Below are 18,117 nucleotides of genomic sequence, written 5' to 3'. Positions count from 1 at the left end.
GATCAACTTCAATACCATATCAGTTGGCCCTACTTTGGAGTTTGTTTTCCTGAGTGTGATGGACTTGGACTCAGATGTGATTTTTGTTCACAAGCTTCTCCTGTCACTTTTACCGGACCTGTGGTTGGCACTGGGGTTTAGTGTTTACTCAGGGGACCTGAATCTCTGGACTGTCCATGTGATAGCCAGGCCCTGAACCTCAACAGACTTGCAATTCCTACCCTCTGATTTATTGGACTTACCCCAGCCAGCTAACAGGGAAGTGAAGAAGATCAACCACCACACCATGGAGCCAAGAGCGCCCACAGCTACAGATAGGAGAATTGCATTCCTCATCCAAGTGGAATCTAAGCACCCTCTCAATACAGAGGTGGAGTAGACATAACTATCCCAGGGTCCACAGAATGGAAGAATAGAGTATGGATTAGAGTGGACTTACTAATATTCTATTCTGGAACTATTGTGATTAGTATTAGAAATAAATGTAGCATTGAGATGGAGAAAGTAGCCATGGTAGTTGCCGAGGGTGGGGAGTGGGAAGAAGAGATGTGATGTGGGGGCATTTTCAGGACTTGAAGTTGTCCTGGGTGGTGCTGCAGGGACAGTTACTGGACATTGTATGTCCTCCCATGGCCCACCGGGTGGACTGGGGGAGAGTGTAAACTATAATGTGCACCATTGACCATGTGGTGCAGCAGTGCTCAGTGATGTATTCACCAAGTGCAATGAATGTCCCATGATGATGGAGGAGGTTGTTGTTATAGGAGGAGTGGGGTGAAGGGGGCAGGGTGTATATGAAGACCTCATTTTTTAAAAATGCATCATTAAAAAAATAAAAAGAAATAAAAAATAGTACAAATATAAAGTATACTATCATCAATTTTAATAAATGTTCCCCACCAAAAAAATAAAAAAATAAATATTAAAAGCAAACCTTACAGAGTGGGAACATGGCATTGAATTAGCAGATAAGTCTCAGCGCTCACACAAAAACAATGTAGAAAGAGCCTAAAGTTGCCAGAGGGACCTGCTTTGGGGGTCAGCAGACCAGGACAGTGCTTCACACTCTGAGGGGGATGAGCTACAGAAAGAAGAAGAAGTCAAAACAACCAACTATGAGTTACTAAACTTCCCAGCTACTGGGAAGGACTCCCCTCCCCCACTCCCAAGATATTCAGCAGTGGTAAGACCCCTGGCTCATTGCAGCTGAGAGGGAAACATGTCTTCCTCCCTGTCAGCTGTTACAAGGGAAAGGAGAGAGGTAGTGGGGGGGGGGGGCTTTTCTTCAGTGAAATTGGCAAGTGGAACCCACTTTGAATCTTGGCTCTCACCAGACAAAAAGAAAAGAAAACTGAGAGAGATACACATCTGTAGAAACATGCACAAACAAGTCCCATCTGCTGACTTGTCTGGGCACTACATGGACAGAAGTTGCTTTTAGAGCTCTCTTTACCCCACCCCTGAGAGAAAGTCTGCACTCACTAGTGAGCCCCTGGTGCAGTTTTTGGTAACTTAAGTTGGGCAGTGTTAAAGACGTAGGATAAACTAAACCAAATATCAAAGAGCTGTGAAAAAATAATAACAATAGGCTAGAGAGAAATATTGTCCATTAGAGTAAATTCACCAATATATCAGATGCCTAGACATCAGCAAAAAATTACAAGCCATACTAGGAAACAGGAAGAGATGGCCCAAGCAAATGAACAGACCAAATACCCTGAAGAGATTCAGGATTTAAGACAATTAATCAATGATAATCACAAAACTCTCCTAAATTAAAGAAAATATGACTAAAGAGATAAAGGATATTTAGACACTGGGTGAGCATAAATAACAACCTGACAGTTTAAAAAGAAAAGTAACAGACCTTATGGGAATGAAATACATGATGGATGAGGTTAAAAATACATTACAGTCAAATAAGAGCAGATTTTAACTACTTGAAGACAGAATTAGTGACTTTGAAGACAGAACTAAGCTGGAAAAGATAGGAGAACAGAAAGAGAAGAGAATGGAAGAAATAGAACAGGGTGCCAGGGAATTGAATGACCCTGCAAAACACAAAAGCATATGCATTATTGGCATTCCAGAAGGAGAAGAAAAAGGAAAAGAAGCAGAAAGACTACTTGAGGAAATAATGACTGAAAACTTTCCTACCATTATGAAAGACATTAACTCTCAATGTCCAAGAAGGACAATGCACCTCAAACAGAATAAACAAGAATAGACCTACCCCAAGATATCTACTATTCACAATGACAAATATCAGAGATAAAATATTTTGAAAGCAGCAAGAGAAAAGCAAAACATCACATACAAGGGAAACTTGATAAGATTAAGTGTTGATCACTCATCAGAAACCATGGAGGAGAGAAGAAAGTGGTATGATGTATTTAAGGCATTGAAAGAGAAAAACTGTCAGACAAGAATTCTGTATCCAGCAAAGTTGTCCTTCAAAAATGAAGGGGGGATGTGGACTTGGCCCAATGGATAGGGTGTCCACCTACCACATGGGAGGTCCACAGTTCAAACCCTGGGCCTCCTTGACCCGTGTGGAGCTGGCCCATGAGCAGTACTGAGGCATGCAAGTAGTGCCATGACATTTGAGGTTGTCCCCCATTAGAGGAACCCCATGCACAAGGAGTGTACCCTGTAAGGAGAGCCGCCCAGCATAAAAGAAAGTGCAGCCTGCACAAGAATGGCACCACACACATGGAGAGCTGACACAACAAGATAATGCAACAACAACAACAACAACAAAAAGAAACACAGATTCCTGGTGTTGCTGATAAGGATAGAAGTGGTCAAAGAAGAACACACAGAATGGACACAGAGAGCAGACAACTGGGGGGGTGAAGGTGAGAGAAAGAAATAATAAAAATAATAAAAAATGAAGGGGGTGCGAAGTGGACTTGGCCCAACAGATAGGGCATCAACCTACCATGTGGGAGGCCCAAGGTTCAAACCCAGGGCCTCCTGACCCATGTGATGAGCTGGTGCTATGCCATCCGAGGGTGTCCCCTGCATAGGGGAGTCCCACACTCAAGGAGTGTGCCCCATAAGGAGAGCTGCCCAGCATGAAAAAAATGCAGCCTGCCCAGGAATGGTGCCACATACACAGAGAGCTGACACAGCAAGACGACACAACAAAAAGAGACACAGATTCCCAGTTCCACTGATAAGAATACAAGTGGACACAAAAGAACACACAGTGAATGGACAGAGAGAGCAGACAACTGGGGGGGGCAGGGAAGGGGAGAGAAATAAATAAATAAATAAATGTTTGAAAAAAATGAAGGGGGTAAGAAGGGGGTAAGTGTGTTACTTACCTCAGCTCTTTGCTTGTCAGGGACAGTAACTAGGACCCTTGTCTGCTCCTTTCATCTTTGCCTTCCATCCTGTAGCCACCATGTATGAGTGCATCTCCATCCATGTCAGTCAGGCTGGTGTACAGATTGGCAATGACTGCTGGGAGCTCTACTGCCTGGATCATTGGGGAAGAAGATGACTCCTTCAATACCTTCTTCAGTGAAACCGGCACTGTCAAGTATGTGCTGAAGGCAGTGTTTGTAGACCTGGAACCCACAGTCATTGATGAAGTTCACACTGGCACCTACCAACAGCTCTTCCACCATGAGCAGTTCATCACAGGCAAGGAAGATGCTGCAAATAACTGTGCCCATGGGGATAACACCATTGGCAAGGAGATCATTGACCTGGTTCTGGACATTATTTGCAAACTCACTGACCAATGCACAGGTCTTCAGGGTTTCTTGGTTTTCCAAAGCTTTGGTGGGGGAACCAGTTCTGGGTTCACTTCCCTGCTGATGGAATGCCTTTCTGTTGATTATGGCAAGAAGTCCAAGTGGGAGTTCTACATTTACCCAGTCCCCCAGGTCTCCACAGCTCTGGTCAAAACCTACCACTTCATCCTGACCACTCACATCATCCTGGAGCACTCAGATTGTGCCTTCGTGATAAACAGTGAGGCCATCTATGTCATCTGTCATAGAAATCTTGATATTGAGTGAAGCCTGCAGATGACATAAAGGAGTTGAGACAACTAATCATAGATGTTCAAACAAATCTCCTTAATAAATTCAATGAGATGGCTAAAGAGATTAAGGATATTAAGAAGATATTGGATAAGAACAAAGAAGAATTTGAAAGCATACATAGAAAAACAGCAGAACGTATGGGAATGAAAGGTGCAATAAATGAAATTAAAAATACACTGGAGGCATATAAGAGCAGACTTGAGGAAGCAGGAGAAAGGACTGGTGAGCTAGAAGAATGGCTTCTGAAAGTGAACCTACAAAAGAAGAGATGAAGAATAGAATGGAAAAAATTGAACAGGGTCTCAGGGAACTAGATAACAGAAAGAGATGTGCAGACATACATGTCATGGGTGTCCCAGAAAGAAAAGAGAAGGGAAGAGACAGAATATTTGAAGAAATAATGGTGGAAAATTTCCCAACCCTATTGAAGGTTGTAGATATCCCTGTCCAAAAAGTACAACATACTCCCATCTGAATAAATCCAAATACACCAACTCTGAGACACATACTAATCACAATGTCAAAGCCAAAGACAGAGAGAATTCAGAAAGCAGCAAGAGAAAAGCAATGCATAACATATAAGGGTCACCCAGTAAGATTAAGTGCCAATTTTTCATCAGAAACCATGGAGGCAAGAAGGCAGTGGTATGATATATTTAAGATACTGCAGGAGAAAAACTGCCAGCCAAGTATTTTATAACCAGCAAGATTATCTTTTAAAAATGAAAGTGAGATTAAGATAATTACAGATAAACAGAAACTGAGAGAGTTTATAGCAAAAAGACCAGCTTTGCAAGAAATAATAAAGAGAGTGTTACAAACCCCCCCCCCAAAAAAAAGACAAGAGAGAGAGACCTGGAAGAGAGTCTAGAAATGACAATTATATCAGTAACACTAACTAAAAGTGTCACATATAAAATGACAGATGAAATGCAAAGATCAAAATTGAAGAAATAAGAACTGCCTTTAGAGTAATAACATTGAATGTTAATGGATTAAATTCCCCAATCAAAAGACACAGGCTGGCAGAATGGATAAGAAAATATAAACCATCTACATGTTGTCTGCAAGAGACTCATCTTAGACCCATGGATACCAATAAATTGAAAGTGAAAGGTTGGAAAAAGATATTCCACACATACAGGAAAAAAAAAAAAAAGCTGGGGTGGCTATATTTGTATCAGATGATACAGACTTTAAAAGCAAAACTGTTATTAGAGACAAGGAAGGACATTATATATTAATAAAAGGGATGATTTACCAGGAAGAAGTAACAATCATAAATATATATGCACCTAACCAAGATGCCCCTAAACACATGAGGCACACACTGGCAAAACTGAAGGGAGAAACAGACATCTCTACAATAATAGTTGGAGACTTCAATACACCACACTCAGCATTGGATAGAACATCTGGGCAGAAGATCAATAGAGAAACAGAGAGCTTGAATAATACAATAAGTGGACTAAACTGAATAGACATATACAGAACATTGTACCCCCAAACAGCAGGATACACATTCTTTTCAAGTGCTCATGGATCTTTCTCCAGGATAGACCATATGTTGGGACACAAAGCAGATCTCAATAAATTCAACAAAATTGAAATTACACAAAGCACTTTCTCTGATCAAAATGGAATAAAGCTGGAAATCAACAAGCAGCAAATAAAGAGAAAATAAAGCAAATATGGAGACTAAACAACATGCACTTAAATAATCAGTGGGTCAAAGAGGAAATTTCAAGAGAAATAAAAAAAATCTCAAGACAAATGACAATGAGAATACAACATATCAGAACATATGAGATGCTGCAAAGGCAGTGTTGAGAGGGAAATTTATAGCCCTCAATGCTTACATTAAAAAAGAAGAAAGAGCTAAAATCAATGACCAAACTACACAGCTGGAGGAACTAGAAAAAGAACAGCAAGCTAATCCTAAAGCAAGTAGAAGGAATAAAATAACAAAGATCAGAGCAGAACTAAATGAAATTGAGAACAAAAATAACAATAGAGAAAATTAACAAAACCAAAAGTTGTTTCTTCAAGATTAACAAAATTGACAAACCTTAACTAGACTGACTAAGAAAAAAAGAGAGAAGTTGCAAATCAATTAAATAAAAAATGGAAAAGGGAACCTTACTACTGAACTCACAGTTATAAGGGATATCATAAAAGGATACTATGAACAACTTTATGCTAAAAAACTAGCCAATGTCGGTGAAATAAAAAAATGTCTAGGAACGTACAAACAACCTACACTGACATTAGAAGAAATAGAAGACCACAACAAGCCAATCACAAGTAAAGAAATTGATACAGTCATCAAACAGCTCCCCAAAATGAAAAGCCCAGCAAGATGGTTTCAAAGATGAGTTCTAGGAACCATTCAAAGATTTAAGACCAGTCGTACTCAAGCTCTTCCAAAAACTCAACAAGAAGGAATGTTACCAAACACATTCTGTAAAACCAATAGCACCCTAATACCAAGCCAGATAAATACATTACAAAAAAAAAAAAGAAAGAAAATTACAGACCCATTTCTCTAATGAATACAGATGCAAAAATCCTCAATAAAATACTTGATAATCAAATCGAAGAAAATATTAAAAGAATTATCCATCATGATCAAGTGGGTTTTGTACCACGCATGCAAGGCTGGTTCAACACAAGAAAATCAATCAACATAATACACCACATTAATAAATCAAAGAAGAAAAATTACATCATCTTATCAATTGTTGCAGAAAAGGCATTTAACAAAATACAGCATCCTTTCTTGATGAAATACTACAAAAATTAGGAATTGAAGGAAATTTTCTCAACATGATAAAGGCCATATATGAAAAACCCACAGCTATCATTGTACTCAATGCTGAAAAACTAAAAGCTTTCACACTGAGATCAGGCAGAAGACAAAGATGCCCACTACCACCACTGTAGTTCAATATAGTGCTAGAAGTTCTAGCTAGACCAATAAGGCAAGAAGAAGAAATAAAAGGCACCCAAATAAGAAAGGATTAAAACCTTCACTATTCACAGATGACATGATTGTGTATCTAGAAAATGCTGAAAAATCTACAACAAAGCTGCTAGAGCTAATAAACGATTTCAGTAGAGTGTCAGGATACAAGATCAATATGCAAAAATCAGTGGCATTTCTATGCACTAATAATACACAATCTGAGGAGGACATCAGGGAAAAAATTCCATTTACGATAGCAACTAGAAGAATCAAATATTTAGGAATAAACTTAACCAAGGATACAAAGCACTTGTATACAGAAAACTCTAATGCATTGCTAAAAGAAATTTTAAAAAGATCTAGTATTGGAAGAACATTCCATGACATGGATTGGAAGACTAAATATCATTGCGATGTCATTTCTACTCAAATTGATAAACAGATTCAATGCAATCCCAATAAAAATTGCACCAGCATTTTTTAAACAAATGGAAAACACAACTATCTGTGTTATCTGGAAGGGTAAGAGGCCCCGAATAGCCAGAAACATCTTAAAAAGGACAAGTGAAGTTGGAGGACCCTCACTTCCATAGTTTCAATCATATTACCTGGCTACACTGGTGAAAACAGCATGGTATTGGCAAATTGATGGTTCAGAAGAAGACCCTCACATCTATGGTCAAGTGATTTTTTACAAGCTTGCCAAGCCCTACCAGTTGGGGCAGAACAGTTTATTCAACAAATGATGTTGGGAGAACTGGATATCCATAGCCAAAAGAAAGAAAGAAAGAAGACCCCTACCTCACACATTATACAAAAATTAACTCAAAATGGATCAAAGACCTAAATATAAAAGGAAGTACAATAAAGCTCCTAGAAGAAAATGTAGGGAAACATCTTCAAGACCTGGTGGTAGGTAGGGGATTCTTAAACCTTACACCAAAAGCATGAGCAACAAAAGAAAATATGGATAAGTGGGACCTCCTCAAACTTAATCATTCTGTGATTCAAAGGACTTCATCAAGAAGGTGAAAAAGCAGCCCAGTCAATGGGAGAAAATATCTGGAAAGCACTTATCTGATAAGGGTTTTATTTCCATTCTATGTAAAGAGATCATAGAACTCAACAATAAAAGAGCAAGCAATCCAATTAAAAAATGGGCAAAAGATTTAAATAGACATTTCTCCAAAAAGGAAATACAAATGGCCAGAAAGACATGAAAAATGTTCCATATCACTAGCTATTAGGGAAACGCAAATTAAAACAACAATGAGATATCATCTAACACCACATAGAATGGCCATTATCTAAAAAACAGACAACGGTATGTACTCAGAGGTTGTGAAGAAATAGGAACACTCCTTCACTGTTCGTGGGAGTGTAAAATGGAGCAGCCTCTGTGGAAGACAGTTTGGCGGTTCCTCAGGAAGCTAAATATAGAACTGCCATATGATCCAGCAATTCCTCTACTAGGAATATATGCAGAAGAACTAAAAACTATGACATGAACAGACATCTGCCCACCAATGTTCATAGCGGCATTGTTCACAATTGCCAAAAGATGGAAACAACCCAAGTGTCCATCCACCAAGGATGGGTAAACAAAATGTGGTATATACATACAATGGAATACCATGCTGCAATAAGAAGAAATGAAACTGGGCCATATGTGATAACATGGATGAGTCTTGAAGACATTATACTAAGTGAAATAAGCCAGACACAAAAAGACAAATATTGCATGGTCTCATTAATATGAACTAAATACCAATAATAAGCACATGGAATTAAAACCTAAAATATAGGTTATAAGGAGATAAGAGAGAGGAGGATTGAGAAGAACTATGGATGCTTAATTTATGTAGAAGTTTTAATTAACTTGACTGTAAAAGTGTGGAGATGGATTCATTTCCACCCTTAACACATATAATGAGTAACAACTGGTTTATAAATGGGAATGTGACTGAAAAAGGTAGTCTGGGGAAGTATATGTCAATAGAAAGAAAGCTAAATAATCATCTAGGGACTGAATAACACAGTTAACCCAGAGGCAGTTGAGAATTGTGGTTATGGGTTCAAGTGCAAGAGAGTCCTTCTGTGAGCTACAGCAGATGTACATCACTATTGCAGGGTGATGGGGATATGGATAAACATTGGAAAACTACAACTGGTAAGACCTATAGACTGTGGCTAACAGCAATACTATAATATTCTTGCATCAATGGCAAGCTGTACTGTGTTGATAATGGTGATATATGGGAAAAGTCCCAAATATGTGTATGGACCTTGATTGGTGGTAATAGTCTGACGATATTGTCTCATAATCTGTAACAAATCTTCCACCAGAGTATGGAGTTGTATGGGAAATCTACCCATCTGTATGATTGTTTTGCAAGTTCACAATATTTGTAACAAAAATACATTTAAAAAGTTAGTATTGATTGGGGGGAAAATACACCAAATATAAGTTAAAGAATATAGTTGGTAGTAATATTTTGATGATGGTCTTGCATAGTTTGTAACAAATGTTTCACACCAGTGCATAGAGTTGGTGGAGTGTTGATGTATGAGACCCCTGTGTGATGTTATGTATGTTTATTTTGTAAGTTTACAATCTTTACTATACACTTATTGTTTTTTTGTGAGTTCATGTATCATTGATATACTTCCAATAAATATCAGTAAACAGCAAAAAAAGTTTTTATCACCCGAAACAGAAACTCTATACATTTAAGCATAATGCTCCCATTGGCCTTATCCATCCAGGCTCCTGGTAACCTGAATTATATGTACTGATTCTAATTATTTCATATAAATGAGTTGATACAATATTTGTTCTTTTAGTGTCTGGCTCATCCTGTGGCTGAGAATGGAAGAAGCTGGGACCACAGAGCATTGGGAGGAGGAGGAAGACTGAATCCTCACAGACATTACCTGCCATCTTGCTCCAACATGTGACAACACACTCTAGGTGAGAAAGTAACTCTTATACTACCTTAATTTGGATTCTTTAGGGCCTTGTGACTGTAAGTTTCTATCCCAAATAAAAAACAACTGATTTCTGGTATTTTGCATCAGCATTCCTTTGACTGACTCATACATTGTTGTAAGTTGATTTTTTTTTTAACTTTACTCTTCAGATTGTGTATAGAAACTATACTAGTGTATAGTTTCACTACTAGTGTATAGAAACATCACTGATTTTTGCATGTTGATCTTTTCATCCCATCACTTTTCTGAATAAATTTATTACCACTAGCACCTTTTGTTGTAGAGTTTTCAAGGTTTTCTAAATGAGTTTATATGGCTAAGAGACTTCAAAATGAGTCAGGAGGTCATCAGATGGGTCACACTTATACATGTCTCGCAGGATTCCAGAGACAGCCAAAGTAGATATAACCCCAGGTAATGGTGCTCCTGAAGGCTACAGAGACACACCAGTTCTACAGTCATGAAAGATGACTCTGGAGTTCAGTGCCTTGCCAATGGACCCTACTTTGAAAATTGTGCTCCTGAGTGTGATGGAGTTGGACTCATATATGACCTCTCCACACATGCCTCTTCTGTCACTTTTAGTGAACCTGTGGTTGGCAGTGGGGTTGGTGTATGCTCAGGAGACTTGAATCTCTGGACTGTCCATTTGCCAGTTCAGCCCTGAGCCTCAGCAGAGTTGCAATACCTGCTTTCTGGTTCATTGGACTTACCCAGGTCTGTTAACAGGAAGGTGACAATGGTCAACTACAACACCAGGGAATCAAGAGAATCTTCAGCTGGAAGGAGAATTGCATCCATCACCCATATGGGATCTAAGCACACTCTCAGTTTAGAGGTGGAGTGGACATCACCATCCCAGGGTCTGCAGGATGGAGAAATAAAATATGGATTAGAGTGGATTTACTGGTAATCTACTATAGAACTATTGTGTCTCTAGCAATTGTATCACTAATGTGAGGACAATAGCCATAGTATTTGCTGAGGACAGGGAGAGGAAAGAAGAGGTGTGATATGGGGGCATTTTTGGGACTTAGAGTTATCCTGAATGATATTGCAGGGACGATGTAGGACATTATATGTCCTGCCATAACCCACTGAATGGACTGAGGGAGAGTGTAAACTACAATACAAACTATAATCCATGCAGAGTAGCCGTGCTCCAAATTGTATTCATCAAATGCAATGAATATGCCACACTGATGAAAGAGGTTGCTGATATGTGAGGAGTGGTGGGGAAAGGGAGTGGGATATATGGGAACCTCTTATATTTTTTAATGTAACATTTTGTGTGATCTATGTATCTTTTTTAAAAAGGCAATAAAAATTTGCTAATACAAAAAAGAGATTTTCTATGCATAGAATCATATCATCAAAATAAGGAAATTGTTACTTCTTCCTTCCCAATTTGGATGTTTTTAATATCTTTTTCTTGCCTGTTTTCTCTGGCTAGTACATTGTTGAATAACAGTGGTGACAGAGGATGTCTTTGACTTTTTCCTTATCTTCGGGAAAAGAATTCAGTTTTTTACCATTGGGTATTATGTTAGCTGTTGGTTATATACATGACCTGTATTGTATTCAGGAAATGTGCCCCATTCTGAATTTTTCATGTGTTTTTATCAAGAAAGGGTGCTGGATTTTGTCAAATGACCTTTTTGTGTCAATTGAGATAACCATGAATTTTTTGCCTTTATTTTATTAATACGGTGTATTACATGAAGTGATTTTCTTGTGTTGACCCATTCTTGCATACGAGGGATAAATCCCACTTAATCGTGATCTTGTAAAGTGCTGTTGGTTTTGGTTTGCTAGCATTTTGATGAAGATTTTTGCATCTATAATCATGAGTGATATTGAACTGTAATTTTCTTTTGGTGTCTTATCTGGCTTTGATAATATGGTGATGCCTCATAAAATGAGTTAGAATGTGTTCCCATCTACAATTTTTTGGAAGCTTCTGAGCAGGACTGGTGTTAATCCTTCTTGCATTTTTTGGTAAAATTCACCAATATAGCCATGTGGTCATGGGCTTTTCTTTTGGGGAAGGTTTCTGATTACTGATTTAATCTCTCTACATGATATGAGTCTGTTGAGATCTTCTGTTTCTTCTTGAGTCAGTGTAGCCTCTTTATGTCCTTAGGAATTTACCCATTTCATCTAAGTTATCTAATTTGTTGGTGTACTATTATACATATTTCCTTCCCAGCCCTTTTGTTTCTGTGTGGTTGATATTAATGTCCCCCTTTCATTTCTGATGTTAACTATTTGTATCCTCACTATTTTTTTCTGTGTCTAACTAGCTAATGTTTTTTCCATTTATTGATATCTTTAAAGAATCAACTTTTCATTGTGTTGATTCTCTCTGTTGGTTTTTAAATTCTCTATTACATTTATGCCTACTTTAATCTTTGTTATTTTCTTCTGCTTGGTTTGCTTTTAGTTGCTCTTCTTTTTCTAAATCATCCAGTTTTGATTTTAAGTCTCTGTTTTGAGATCTTTCTTCTTCTTTAAGGTAAGCATTTAGAGCTATAAATTTCCCACTCACCACTGCCATAAGTTTTGTTATCATGTGTCTTCATTTTGATTTGTCTCAAGATATTTCCTAATTACCCTAGTGATTTCATTTGATAATTTTTTTTAGGGTCTTTTGCTTAATTTCCTTGTGTTTGTGAATTTTCTATTCTCCCTTTTATTGATTTCTAGCTCACTCCAGTGTGGTAGGAGAAGTTACATTGTATAATTTCAGTGTTTTAAAATATATTTGAGATGTGCTTTGTGACTTAACATATGGTGTTTCTTAGAGAATGAGCCATGTGCAATAAAGTAGAATCTGTATTTTACTGTGGTTGGTTATTGAGTATTCTCAAAATGCCTGTTAGGTCTAGTTGGTTTATAGTATTTTCAAATCTCCTATTTTCTTACTAATTTTCTGTCTAGGTATTCTGTTATTGAAAGTGGTCATACACTGATCCTATACTCCTCTCTCCCCACTTTTTACTGCACTTGTTACAAATTTTGTTTTTATTCATTTTATGTTCAAAATAATATATTTATCATTGCATTGTATGAATTTGCATTTAAAACGCATAAGAAGTAAAGAGTGGAGTTATATACCAAAAAATACTATACAACAGTACTGGTATTCATAGTTACCCATAGGGTTACCTTTCCCAGACTCATTTATTTCATTTTTAAAAATTTATTTTTATTTTTAAAGAAGCTTTAGATTACATAAATGTTACATAAAAAATATAAGGGATTCCCATAAGCCCCTCCCGCCCACTTTCCCACATCAACAACGTTGTTTCATTAGTGTGGTACATTTTTTACAATTGATGAACACATATTGAAGCACTGATACTAACCATGGACTATAGTTTACATTATAGTTTACACTCTGTCCCACAGAATTTTGTAGGTTGTGACGAAATATTCTATGGCCTTTATCTGTTAGTGCAATGTCATGCAGGACAATTCCAATGTCCCAAAAATGTCCTGATATTACACCTATTCTTCCCTCTCCCGTCCCTCAAAACTTCTGGTCACCATTGGTTTTATATCAATGATACAAGTTTTTCCATTGCTACTATAATAAAAAGCCTATAATTGAATAATAATAAATCTACTTTAGTCCATTGTTCATTTCCCCATCTTGAGGACTTTGGGATAGTGACGCCCCTTCCGTTTCTAATTGAGAGGGGCTCAGATCCCATGGGGCAGGTGGATGGGTGTTGTCCATCATCATCTCCTTGTTAGTTGTCCTGGGTGAGTCCAATGAACTGGAGAGTAGGAGTTGCTGCTCTAATGATATTCAGGCTCAATCACCCCATTAACAGCATAAAGATGTAAATCTATGTGATATATATTTAACAAGTACAGTTCTAATTATAGGTTCAATTAAAAGGGGCAGAAGAGCCATTTATGAGGGAACTAAATGAATCTAACTTTGTTACACTGGTAAGCATAAATTCCAAAGTAAGGCCACTGACAAGTTGCCAAAATTCTGACCCTTTCTGCACTGCTTATAGTGTCTGGATGTCTGTAGAGCCCTCAGGAGCCCCACTGTTTGAGGCACTGTTTATTGTGGCAGTCAATGAGATCTTGCTGAGTCATGCATAAGCTCAACCTCTGGAATGGCTTCCTTACTCACTTTAAAGTCTCTTAGCTATAAAACTAATTTGTATTTAATATTTTTCAGGAAGCAGACTTGGCCCAGTGGTTAGGGCATCTGTCTACCACATGGGAGGTCCGCGGTTCAAACCCTGGGCCTCCTTGACCCTTGTGGACCTGGCCCATGAGCAGTGCTGATGTGCACAAGGAGTGCCCTGCTACGCAGCAGTGTCCCCCGCATAGGGGAGCCCCATGGGCAAGGAGTCTGCCCCATAAGGAGAGCCATCCAGCACGAAAGTTCAGCCTGCCTAAGAATGGCCCCACCCACACAGAGAGCTGACACAAGATGATGCAACAAAAAGAAACATATTCCTGTGCTGCTGACAACAACAGAAGAGGACAAAGTAGACGCCGCAAATAGACACAGAGAACAGACAACTGGGGTGGGCGGGGGGGGAAGGGGAGAGAAATAAATAAAAATAAATAAATCTTTAAAAAATATATTTCTCTCTTTTTGGTCAAGGGAGCAATTGCTAGTTGATGCTTGATAATAATCTCTTGGTGCCAGGGAGGCTCATCTCTGGGAGTCAGGTCTTGCAATAACAGATACAGGCAATTTTAAATTTCATCAAAACCTATAAAAGTGTATGGTACAAAATATAAACCACAAAGTAAATGATTGGCCATGGTTAGTAGCAATGCTTCAATGTTTGTACATCAATCATAACAAATGTACCATCCACATATAAAGTGTTATTGATGGGGAAGAGAGGAAAAGTTAAGGTCATTGGATATATGGTAATCCCCTATATTTTCTATGTAACTTTTCTGTAACCTAAGGCTTCTTTGAAGATAAAATGAAAAAATAAGACACTAGGGAACATATGGAAGAAACTGTTACTGTACTACAGGATAACAGATCTTACAGTGATGAAGGACAATGCATACAAATTTTTTGCTTTATGTTTTATTTATGTATTTTGTTATTTTAAAAATTATTTTTATTGTTTTACTTTCCTATTAATTTTATTTGGTTATTCTTTTTTGGCTTCATTTTTGGAGAGGTTTTGGATCACAGAAGGGGAGGGGAGGCAGGGGAGGATAACTGTTACACGTTGTTGGTGATGAAAGGATGTGTGGAGAGTGGCGCACCTGGGGCATGCGTCAGGTGCCTTAAATAAATTCAACTGTTAATGGGGCACTCTCCTGGTGGGTGGAGACCCACACAATAATGGAAAGAATATTGAATTCCCATCCTGAGGAATCCTGTTAACATTCTCTACCAGAACAGCAAGGATCCCCTTTCCAAGTAGAGGAAGCCAAACTATTATGCCAGGGCCTTGATAGTCATGATTGTACTTATGAAACTTTTCTTATGATAGTGAAACTTAGCCTATTATTATATATTGCTTAAGTTACCTTCTGAAAGTCTTCTTGTTGCTCAAATGTGGCCTCTCTCTAAGCCAAACTTAGCATATAAGCACACTACCTTCCCACTGGCATGGGACAGGACTCCTTTATATCTATATGCTGCTTTGATCTACTGTCCTGTGTCCTTTCTTTTCAGTCTGAAGACCTCCCTTCAGTAATGCAGGTCTAATGGTGACAAACTCCCTCTGTTTTTGTTTATCTGGTAATGTCATAATTTCTCCCTTATCTTTCAGAAACATTCTTATCTGATATATAATTCTTGAGTGACAATTATTTTTCTCCAGCATTTTAAAAGTTCATCCCACAACTTTTTGCTTCTATGGCTTCTGATGAGAAGTTGACACTTAATCTATTGGCACACCCTTGTATAATAACTCATTACTTTTCTCTTGCAGCTTTCAGAACTCTCTCCTTGTCCCTGGCATTCATAATTTTGAATAGTATAAGTGAGCTCATGGTTCTCTACAAATTTATCTACTTGAATGTGTAATTCACATCTTTTGTTAAATTTGGGACGTTTTCTGCTATTAGTTCTTTGACTATTTCTTCTGCCCCTATCTGTCTTTCTTATCCTCTGGGGTTTTGTATAATGGAGGCATTGGTATGGCTGATGGTGTATCACAGGTCTCTTAGGCTTTGTTCACTCTTTGTTCTTTTTGCTCTTCCATTGGAATCATTTCAATTGTCTTATCACTTATTCTTTCTTCTGCCAGATCTAATCTATTGAAAACATCTATGGAATTTTTTATTTTGGTTATTCTGGTTTTCAATTCCAGTATTTTTGTTTGTTTGTTTCTTTCTTTAAAGTATATCTATCTCAATTCAAATTCTTGCATTGGTCATTCATCATTTTCCTGATATCCTTTAGTTCTTCTCTGTATTTTCCCTGATCTCTTTGAGAATACTGAAGGTCATTTTTAAAAGTCTTTGTCTGATACATCCAAAGTCTGGTCTTTGTTTACTGTTTCTGAATTTTTATCTTGTTCCTTGACATGCAACATCATTTCCCATGTCTTTGTCTTCCAGTATTTTTTTTTCATGCTGTAAATTTTAATGTTTAATATGTTAACTCTGGGATTTAGTCCCTGATCCATTGGTGCCTTGTTTTCAATTAGTGATATGACAGATTTTCTTGAATGTAGGGAGGTAACAAAAACAAAAAAACATAAGCAAAAACACTTTTCACAGTCTTTTCAAATTTTTTCCATGTTGCCAGTTGCTTTCCTTCAGATATTACGTCTCCAGTGAAGAACAGCCTGAAGCAAAATTACTTGGTCTCTCCATATTTTCTGAGTTTGTTCTTGTCCTGATTTGCACTTGTGGTCTTAGGAATTCCCCTGTTTACAGGAATCAAAATTCCCCCTCTATTCCCTAAGAAATAGACTTTCACCAACTTCTAGGTTCTCTATTTTATGTCTTAAAGCTGTTAATCCGTTGTCCCAGGCTGCTTTGAATTAATTATTTATTTCCCTGATTTTACCCTATGCAAACTGCTGTACCTGCAGGGAAAGAACTGAGAGGGCAAGCCAGAACTTTGTGTCCTACTTTAGTATTTTAGGCTGCACCTGACAGTCTGACACTGACATACAGACCCTCCATTGTACGTTGTGGTTGTTCTGCTCCTTCCAGAACAGGACCAGAGACCTACAATGGGAACTCAGGTCAGCTCCATAACATGCTGGGTTGGGGGTGGGAGACAGCAAGCAAGGGTGTCCCAAGCTCCTATGATTTTAAACTGTGTTTCCCTGATTCTGCACTGGTTCAGTAACTGTAACCCTTTATCTGTTTTCTGAAGTTTTGAGAAAGATGGCTCTAACAGTTTTTGCTAGTTGTTTAATGATTTTATGGTGAAATGGCACCTTGGAGCAGCTTATAACACCAGTGTAGAAGTCTCTTGCTAACATCTGTTCATCACTGTATCAAGTCAAGTTCCCCATCTTGTATAATTTTCAAAGACACTGATGTAATATTTTTCTCTTAGTGTTTAAATATATTTCATTAGGTTTCTGCTAGTTTTAACAAATACACCCCAAATTTTTCTGCATTGTGAAGGAGAAAGGTAGAGATAGAGCTAAAGTTGAGAGAGAGGGAAAGAGATGGAGAGAGAGAGAGAAGGAGAAAGAGAATATTATGAGAAAAAAACTCTATTATGAAGGAAATAAGACAGTGATAAGAACAAAGCATTAAAGAAAGAAAGAAATGAGAAGTTGAATGCGAATGTAATAGAAGGAAAAGGTAGCACCGTCATTTGTTAGGGTTGCTGTAACAAAGTGCCATGGACTAATTGGGTTAAACAATAAAAAATGTATTAGCTCATTGTTCTAGAAGCTAGAAGTGAAACATTAAGGTAAGAGCGGGGCTGCTTCCTCTCAAATCTAAAGGGTTTTATTTTTTAAATCAACTTTATTGATTAACATTAATAAATATACAATTCATTCAAGGTATGCAACCAATGATGCTTGCTATAATCACATCGTTGTGCATTCATCACTTCATTATTAGAGTATTTTCATTATTTCAATAATAATAATAAGCAAAAAAAGAACCAGACAAACAAGA

At 37.8% G+C, this 18,117-nt stretch overlaps 1 pseudogene; it reads left to right on the top strand.

Moving 5' to 3' along the window:
• Positions 1 to 3,409: 3,409 nt before the first annotated feature.
• Positions 3,410 to 4,031, top strand: LOC131279296 (tubulin alpha chain-like; annotated as a pseudogene).
• The last annotated feature ends 14,086 nt before the right edge of the window (positions 4,032 to 18,117 follow it).

Source organism: Dasypus novemcinctus, chromosome 7, assembly GCF_030445035.2.
Source record: "Dasypus novemcinctus isolate mDasNov1 chromosome 7, mDasNov1.1.hap2, whole genome shotgun sequence".
NCBI classification, from domain to species: Eukaryota; Metazoa; Chordata; class Mammalia; order Cingulata; family Dasypodidae; genus Dasypus; species Dasypus novemcinctus.
The sequence above is the reverse complement of the archived record's forward strand: the minus strand, read 5'-3'. Positions and strand labels throughout refer to the sequence as shown.